The sequence below is a fragment of the Balaenoptera ricei genome, chromosome 4 (assembly GCF_028023285.1).
Source record: "Balaenoptera ricei isolate mBalRic1 chromosome 4, mBalRic1.hap2, whole genome shotgun sequence".
NCBI classification, from domain to species: Eukaryota; Metazoa; Chordata; class Mammalia; order Artiodactyla; family Balaenopteridae; genus Balaenoptera; species Balaenoptera ricei.
The window spans coordinates 146,218,988-146,229,269 of record NC_082642.1 but is presented as its reverse complement, the minus strand read 5'-3'; the positions used below and the strand labels follow the sequence as shown (position 1 = coordinate 146,229,269).

The 10,282-nt window shown below is 36.4% G+C and overlaps 1 pseudogene; it reads left to right on the top strand.

The window, feature by feature from the left end:
- The first annotated feature begins 8,151 nt into the window (after positions 1–8,151).
- On the top strand, positions 8,152–8,538 carry LOC132365530 (mitochondrial intermembrane space import and assembly protein 40-like; annotated as a pseudogene).
- The last annotated feature ends 1,744 nt before the right edge of the window (positions 8,539–10,282 follow it).

The following is a 10,282-nucleotide window of genomic DNA, read 5'->3' as shown; positions in this document are numbered from 1 at the left end:
GGGTGGAAATATACATACAGAAGTCATAAAATATAGATAAAGCTATAAGGCTATGCAAGATCATTACAAGACAGAATGGAGAGATCTAAGGACTCATCCCTGAAATAAAGATGAACAGCAAAGAATCTGAGAAGAAGCAGCAGTGATTAAGGAGGAAAAGAAGTAGAGTCTAGTACCCAATAAGGCACATGAAGGAGGGTTTCAGGGAGAAAAGAATGATCCTGTGGCAAACGCTGCTGATAAATCAGACTAGATGAGGATTGAGAACTGCTCATTCATGTAAACAACCTGGAGTTCATTACCGATGGGGCGATAGTGAAGAAAGAATGGGAAAAGAGAAATTAGAGTTAGCCTAGATAGCTAATTCGTTCATGGAGTTTTACTGCAAGAAATGGGGAATGAGTGGTAAGTGCAGGAGGAAGTGGGGTCGAGGGAGAGTTTTCTTAAGATGGGAAAAATCACAGCATGTTTGCTCACTGATGGGAATGATTCAATGGAGGAAGAAATGTTAGTGCTTTGAAGGAGCTAGGGGAGAATTGTTAGAGCAATGTTCCTGAGAGTAGGAGACAATGGAATTAAGCGCACAAGCAGAAGGGCTATATTGTGTCAGGAGCCCAGAGAGACCCTTAGCTATAGGGACAAGGAGGAGAATTCAGGCACGATAAATAAGGCAAGGGGAACTGCTGCAACATCTTTTCTGATTGCTTCTATTTTCTCAATGAAAGAAGAAACAATGTAGTCATTGAGAGTGAGCATGAGTTAGAAGCTGCTGGAGACTTGAGAAGAGAGAATAAACTACATAATAGTCAGCAGTGCAGGGGCTGGCAAACTCCAGCCCCCTGACCTGCCTGTTTTGGTATGGCCTGTGAGCTAAGAATAGCTTTTACATTTTTCAAAGCGGTCAGATAACTATAGCCTTTTAGTGAGAACAGGTACTTGAAGAGCTGAGGATATTTCCTCTTGGCTAACAAAGCCTGCAATATTTACTATTGGCCTTTTAGGAAGAAGTTAGCTGTCCCTTGATGTAGGAGAATGAGAGAGTGAGTGGGCTGAGACTGTACAGCACGATATGCCAGGCAACAGGAAGGTATTGGGTGGGAGCTTGATAGAACGTCAACTCACTGAATCCTCATACAAGCACTGCAAGTTAAATATTAATAACCCAATTTTAGAGATACACTAATTGGGTTTCCGGGAGGTTCGGTAACTTTCTCAAGGCCACACAAATAGTAAGTGGTGGAATACATGTATTTAGCAAATATACAACTATCATAAATGTTTCCTTTCCACTCTGCCATGCTGCATTACAAAAGACTGCGGCCTCTTTGTCTTTACCTTGAATCCTCCCATCTGCAATGGCAAGGTGCTACATAAAGAAGCAGCACATGCAGCAAATGAGCCACCTCTGGAGCTGGACTGATGTAAGGGTAGACTTCACCCTGCTCTTGGCTTTGTGGCCTTGAACAAGATATATCACATGTCCAAGGCTCTGTTTTTCTCATCTATAAAATCAGATTAATAATAAATGCACCATTTGAAGTTGCTGATATTCAACAATTTTTAAACTATAAATATGACAATTTCATATGTTTCAAACTAGTACCTACCATCCAAGGATATTGTGTGGATTAAAGTTAGTGTACATATAGCACAAGTACTATGCTGACATTTAAAGAACAGGTATTCTATGGACACTAATAATAGGAGCAGCCTTATGCCTAAAGAAGTAATTATTTAGAGAGAAATGGCTGTAAAATGATCTCAGCTATGTACACTTGGCCCATAGGCACAGGGAAAAATGAAGAGAGGAAGTCTGCAGGAATCCTGGTTGTGGCCAATCAGCCTCAAGTCACACTAACTCTAAGTCCAAACCCAATTGATAACATTTGGCCTGGAGGAGCCCTGAGGGCGACTTGATGACCAACTTCTAATACCTGGAAGACTCATGGGGTGGACTGAGACATCTCACTCTGTTTGGCTGCAGGGGATGGGAACAGGAATAGTGAGTGGAAGTTACATGGAGACAGATTTATATGCCATTAAGCTAAAACTTTCTGGTAATTAGAATTATTAACCATGGAATGAGCTGCAGTGGGAAGTAGAGAGTTCAAGGGGAGACTGGGAAAGCACTAGATCACATATTACTAGAGGAATCTCATAATGGGTACGTTCATTACATAATAAATGATCTGTGAGATTCTTTCCAATTCTAAAATGTTATGAGTTAGTAGTCCCTGGCTTTGGCCTAGCAGTGCCCTAAAGTCAGAACAGCTAGTTAAGTATCTAGTATAGTGCCTAATACGGAGAGAGCATTTAAGGAATGTTTGCCCCTTTCCTTCATGATTCTTCTGCCCTTAAATGCAAGAAGTCTTAAGAGGCTGTCTTATCATTCAGTAACTGTACTATATCTTCCCTTTATTTCATTCTTTTTGATTTATCATCTATCTGCTAATTAAGAAACAGAAGAGGAAAGAGCTGATTTTAAAAGTAACAAGTCCAAATTCAAATTTGAATCCAAGTCTATTGTCATGCAACTGTTATCGTATCACAGTCAGTATTTCATATTTAAATTGGCTTTTCCAAGAATAGATCACTGGGATTTATATCACTAATAGGGGAAGAAATTGTTTTCTGAGGAAAGATTAAAAATTGGCATTTGAGAGATATTCAGATCACTTCACTCGCAGATGGATGGAATAGAAATTCTACCTACTTTAGTTAGACTGGCCAGAAAAGGCATCTGCAGAAAAGACAATATTTAAGCTGATTTCCAACAGACAAGAAGTCACACAAGGCAACAGTAGAGAGAAAAGAACAGAGGGAACAGCATGTATGAATATCCTGAGGTAGGAAAGATTTGGATGTGTTTGAAAAAGAGTGGCTTTGATGTAGTGATGGAGTAGTGCAGCCTGAGGATGGAGAGATCAGCAGAGACAAATGAACTAGATCTGTAGAGCCATCCAGCTCTTGTAAAGAGTTTGAATTTGTTACAAGTATAATGAAAAGCCACTTCCAGTTTTTAAGGAATGTTTAATTTATGTTCTAGAAGATGATCACTCTTGCTTGTGATGTGGAAATGGATTGTAGAGGAGCAAATGTGGAACCAGAGAGACCAGCAAAGAGATGTCAACATAGTCTGTGAAGGATGGGCTATGACCAGGAGCCAAGAAGATGGAGAAAAGACAGAATCAAGATATTTTGGGGAGTAGAATCAAATGAAGTTACCAATGCTTTGGATAAGGGTTATGGGAAAAGAAAATCAGGACTGACTCAGGTTTCTGAATTGAGCAACTAAAGGATAATGGTGCCACTTATTAGGATAGAACAGATGGGGGAGGGATTCACTTGCAGAAGAGAAATGAGAAGTTTTATCTTAGATGTATATGATTTAAGTGTCTATAAGACATACAGGTTGAGCTATCAGGTAAGCAAAATTGTATATGGTGCTCAGAAAAAAAATTATCTAGGTTGGAGATATAAATTTTGGAGTCTTGAGTCATACTGATTTTTTAAAGACTGGGAATTAATAGGATCACTCAGGGAGAAAAAGCAAAAGAAGAGAAGAGGATCCACAACTTAAACCAGAGGACTGCCAATACTTCAGAGGAGGTGTAGGAGCCAGCTGGAAAAGGAAACTGATGGAATAAGCCAGTGCATTTGGAAAACTAGGAAACAATAGTGTAATGATAGCCAAGAGAAGAGAGTGTTTCAGGAAGTAAATGGCCAATCCCATCAAATGCTCAAAGGGTGGATAAGAGAACAGAGATATGTAGATTGCAAATGGCTGTGTGACGATTGTCAGTGATTCTGAGACAAGAAATTTCAGTATAGTCGTGGGGCAATGTAGAAGCCATATTAGAATGGATTAAAGAAAAGTAAAGGAGGTGGAACCAATACATTTAACAACTCTTGAGAAGTTTGGTTATGCAGGATAATGGAGAAATGAGTGAAACCAACCTTCAGGGAGCTATGGAACTAAGGTTTGATTGTTTGTTTTTGGTGTTGTTTCTAAGATAAAGTTGGAAAATTCGAATATGGTTACAAAACTGATCTGATAAAGAATGGAAAATTTGATAAAAGGAGAGTGGATAACCAAAGTGAAGTGTTTTTAAAGGTCAAAGAGCACTGGATCCATAGGATAAGGGGAGGGCCTGGAATTGGCTAAGATGAAGAAAGGGCTCTCCATAATGACAGAAGGGAAAAAGTGAAGATAACTGTTGATGAGGGTAGTCTTTGTTAAGTTTGCATTAGGAATTTTAGAGTTATCATCTGAAGGCTTTTATTTCACTTAAGTATGAGGCAAGGTCAATAGCTGAGTGAGGGTAAAATAGGGAGGAGTTGTGGGTGGTTTGAGGAGAACATATAAAATCATTCTGGGAAATATAAGTGGGTTTCTGGGTCATAGTATGTGCAAGTTGTGATTTTAGATAATCAAATTAAGGAAACATCAATTCAGTTATATATTCTCCGGTAACATTCAGCTGCTCAGATACAAGTGCAGAGAAGATGGAGGGTTGAGGTTTTACTAGACATGTGTGATGAAGGTGAGAGTAGTAGAGGGGTTGAGACTACATGTGAGGGGGTGATTATAATGGCAGACCATGGAAGTTTAATGATGTACCTAAGAGAAAAAATATAGAAGGAAATTCAATAAAATGTTTAAAGGGTATTTCTGAGTGGGGAGAATACAGGTGATTTTCATTTTCATCTTTACATGAGTCTTTATTCTCTAAATTTTCTATAAGAAACATATTTTAGTTCTAAGTACATTATTTTAAAAATAACCAAAATGATATGAAAGCAGTTATATACTGAGCTTAAGAACAATCCTCTTAAAATTGAGACGGGAATCAGAAAACAAGTAGCAAAATGGCAATAAGTACATACCTACCAATAATTACTTTAAATGCTAGTGGACTAAATGATCCAATCAAAGGCATAGGCTGGCTAATTGGATAAAAACAAAAACAAAAACAAGACCTACCTATATGCTGTTTACATAAGACCCTCTCCAGAGCTAAAGACACATACAGACTGAAAATGAAAGGATGGAAAAAGATATTTCATGCAAATGGAAATGACAAGAAAGCCAGGGTCACAATACCATATCAGGCAAAACAGACTTTAAAATGTATTCTGTAACAAAAGACAAGGAAGGGCATTATATAATGATAAAGGGATCAATAAAGGAAGAGGATATAATACTCATTAACAAATATACACATAATACAGAAGTATGTAAATATATAAAGCAAATATTAACAGACATAAAGGGAGAAATTGACAATATTACAATATTAGTAGGGGACTTTAACACCTCACTTACATCAATGGACAAATCATCCAACAGAAAATCAACAAAGAAATAGTAGTTTTAAATGACACATTAGTTCAGTTGAACTTAATATATATCTATAGGACATTCCATCCAAAAAAAGCAGAATACACATTCTTTTCAAGTGCATCTGGGGTGTTCTCTAGGATAGATCACATGTTAGGTCACGAAACAAGTCTCAACAAATTTAAGAGGATAGAAATTATATCAAGCATTTTTTCCAATCACAGCAGTATGAAACTAGAAATCAATTACAAGAAGAAGAATGGGAAAAACACAAAATGAAGAGACTAAACATGTTACTAAAAACCCCTCAATGAAGAAATCAAAGATAAAATCAGAAAATACCTTGAGGCAAATAAAAATGGAAACACAACTTTCCAAAACCTATGAAACATAGCAAAAGCATTCTAAGAGGGAAGTTTACAGGGATAGCGGCCTGCCCCTAAGAAACAAGAAAAATGTCAAACAACCTAACTTACTATCTAAAAGAATTAGAAAAAGAAGAACAAATAAAGCACAAAGTAAGCATAAAGAAGGAAATAATAGCAATCAGAGAGGAAATAAATTAGAGACTAAAAAAAAGTCAAAAAGATAAAGCCAGGAGCTGTTTTTTTGAAAAGATAAACAAAATTAATAAACTTTTAGCTAAAGTCATCAAGAAAAAAAGAGAGGACACAGATAAACAAAATGAGAAATGAAAGAGGAGAAATAACAACTGGTATCACAGAGATACACCAAAAAAATCATAAAAGAATACTACAAACAGTTATATGCCAACGAACTGGTCAACCTAGAAGAAATGGACAAATTTTTAGAAACATACAACCTTCCAAGAATGAATCAGGAAGAAATAGACAACTTGAACAAACCAAAAACTAGCAGTGAAATTGAATTTATAACAATAATAATAATAATAAAAACTCCCAGCAAACAAAAGTCCAGGAGCAGACAGATTCACAGGGGAATTCTAACACACATGTAGAGAAGAGCTAATACCTATCCTTCTCAAAATATTGCAAAAAATTGAAGAAGAGGTAACACTCCCAAATTCATTCTACAAGGCCACCATTAGCATAATAACAAAATCAAACAAAGACACTACACAAAAAGAAAATTACTGGCCAATATCTCTGACAAATATAGATGCAAAAATCTTCAATAAAACATTAGCAAACCAAATTCAACAATATATAAAAAGAATTATACACCATGATCAAGTGGGATTCATTCTAGGGATACAAGAATGGATCAACAGTCACAAATCAATCAGTGTGACACCACATTAACAAGAGGAAGGATAAAAATCACATGATCTTCTCAATAGATGCAGAAAAATTCAACATCCATTCATGATAAAAACTCTTATCAAAGTTGATATAGAGGGAACATATATCAAAATAATAAAGGTCATTTATGACAAATGCACAGCTAACATCATACTCAACAATGAAAAGCTGAAAGCTTTTTATCCAAAGTCAAGAACAAAACACACATGCCCACTCTCACCAGTTCTATTTAACATAGTATTGGAAGTCTTAGTCACAGCAATCAGACTAGAAAAAGAAGTAAAAGGCATCCAAATTGGAAGGGAAGAAGTAAAACTATCACTATTTACAGATGACATGATACTATATGTAGAAAACCCTAAAATTTACACCAAAGGACTATTAGAATAAATGAATTCAGTAAAGTTTTAGGATGCAAGATTAATACATAGAAAGCTATTGCTTTTCTATACACTAATAATGAACAATCATAAAGAGAAAGCAAGAAACAATCCCATTTAAAATCACATCAAAAAGAATAAAATACCTGGGAATAAATGTGCCAAGGAGATGGAAGACCTTAACTCTGAAAACTATAAAACATTGATGAAGGAAATTGAAGATGATCCAGAGAAATGGAAAAATAGCCCATGTTCATGGATTGGAATAATTGATATTGTTAGTGACCACACTAACCAAAGCAGTCTACAAAAATAACACAATACCTATCAAAATACCCATGACATTTTTCACAGAACTAGGACAAATAATCCTAAAATATATATGGAAACACAAAAGACCCTGAATTGCCAAAGCAATCTTGAGAAAAAAGAACACAACTGGAGGTATCATGATCCCTGACTTCAGACTATACTACAAAGCTACAGTAATCAAAACAGCATGTTACTGTCACAAAAACAGACACATAGATCAATGGAACAGAATAGAGATCCCAGAAATAAACGTATGCTCTTATTGTCAAAGAATCTGCAGCAAAGGAGACAAGAATATAAAATAAAGACAGACTCTTCAAGGAATGGTGCGGAGAAAATCAGACAGATACATGTAAAAGAATGAAATTAGAACATTTCCTCACACCATATACAAAAATAGACTCAAAATGGTTTAAAGACCTAAATATAAGACCTGAAACCATAAAATTCCTAGAAGAGAACATAGGCAGAACACTTTTTGACATAAATCATAGCAATATTTTTTTGGATCTCTCTCCTAAGGCAAAGGAAACAAAAGTGAAAATAAATAAATTGGACCTAATTAAACTTAAAAGTTCTTTCACAGAAAAGGAAATCATCAACAAAACGAAAAGACAGCCTACTAAATGGGAGAAAATATTTGCAAATGATACGACCAGTAAGAGGTTAATATCCAAAATATATAAATATATTATATTATATTATATATATATAAAATATATAAATAGCTCATACAACTCAATATCAAAAAAAACCAAACAACCTGATTTAAAAATGGACAGAACCTGGAGGCCACCACCGCCATTGCTGTGCGGTTGAAGCACCGGGCTGCACCATGACCTACTGCCAGCAGGAAGGGAAGGATTGAATCATATTTGTCACCAAAGAAGACCATGAAACTCCAAGCAAATTGGAGCTGGTGGTCAATGACCCCAATGATCTGTACGAGGAGAAGAGACTGATCCTGCCAAATGGAGACATCAACTGGAACTGCCTTGGGCGGATGGCCAGTGGTCCATGTGGGAAACTTTTCAAGGTGGCCTTTTCCTGCTTCCGCTACAGCATGGAGGATGTCAAGGAGTCAGACTGCGCAGACCAGTTCCGGGCCATGCAGGGGTGCATGCAGAAGTACCCGGACCCGGAGGAGAAGCCAGGGGATGGTTTAGAGGAAACAGCTGCCTCTGAGGCCACTGCAATCATAGAAGAGGAGGGGTCCAGCTAATGATGACTCTGGGGTGCTGGGCTCCAGCTTCCTTCAGAGCAATATGAACCTCTCCAAGAAAGTGTCTTTCCTTCTGTTTTTCTGTGCACTGTAATGTACAAAATAACTTATTGTGCTGATCGGGGTCTTGGCCCCTTGACATATACACTGAAAAATGGGGTTGTGTGTATGTGTGTCTCACATGGACATATCAGTGAATGTAGCTGCCACTTTTGAATTCTTTTCTCAGATTGTCCTGAATTTTGCCACTTTGAAATAATATGCTGAATAATCTCAGCGACCAAAACTCATTATCTGGGAGTGTCTCTTGTGAGTAAGCTGATTTATTTTGATTCATTGTATCCCTTTTAGTAGATTTTACACCCAGTTGGAAAGTGAAACAGAAACAAAACATCTTTCTTTAAAAATGTTGGAGTGGGACTATTTCTTGTAGAAGAGGTGGGGTGATCAGACCTTGAGGAAGCACTATGTTCATTTCTGATACATTTTGGTTTCCAGTTCTTCGTTGAGCTCCAGGTTTTCTAGTTTGGAAAGCAGATCTTTGGACCCTCTGAGTGACTCCCTTTGTAAGTGAAGAGAAAGGCTGGTTTTTGCTCTTCTTGTTATTCCAAAAGCCCTGGTTGGGGGCCTGTGTTCACACTGGCTCTGTCTCAGCCTGTTCAGATGCAATGTTCTTGAGAGGTGGGGACCTAATCATTATCAAAGTAGCACCGAGAGAGGAAACTGTGTCAATTAAAAGGAAAACATAATTTTTACCTGAAAAAAAAAAATGGACAGAACCCTAAATAGACATTTTTCCCAGGAAGATATACAAATGGCCAACAAGCACATGAAAAGATGCTCAACATGGTTAGTCATCAGGGGAATAAAAATCAAAACCACAATGAGATATCACCTCACACTGTCAGAATGGCTATCATCAAAAAGAACACAAAAAGCAAATGTTGGCAAGAATGTGGAAAAAAGGGAACTCTCATACACTGTTGGTGAGAATGTAAATTGGTGCAGCCACTGTGGAAAACAGTATAGAGGTTTCTCAAAAAACTAGAAACAGAACTACCATATGACCCAGCAATTCCACTCCTGGGTATATATCAAAAAAAAAAAAAAAAAAACTGAAAACACTAATTCAAAAAGATACATGCACCCCAATGTTCATAGCAGCATTATTTACAATTGCCAAGATGTGGAAGTAACCTAAGTGTCCATCAACAGAGGAATGGATTAAGAAGATGTGGTACACATATACAATGGAATATTACTCAGCCATAAAAAAGAATAAAATTTTGCCATGTGCAACAATATGGATGAGTTGGAGGGTATTATGCTAAATGAAATTAGTCAGATAAAGACGAATACTGTATGATATCACTTATAAGTTGAAACTAAAAAATAAACTAGTGATATAACAAAAAAGAAGCAGACTCACAGATATAGAGAACAAACTAGTGTTTACCAGTGAGGAGAAGGAAGGACTATATAAGAGTATGGGATTAAGAGGTACAAACTACTACAAATAAGCTACAAGGATATATTGTACAATACATGGACTATAGCCAATACTCTATAATAACTATAAATATGATATATTTATAATTTATAACTATAAATATAATAACTATAAATATAATAACTATAAATATAATAACTATATAAATGAAGTATAACCTTTAAAATTGTGAATCATTGTATTGTATACCTATAACATATAATATTGCACATCAACTATACTTCAATTAAATAA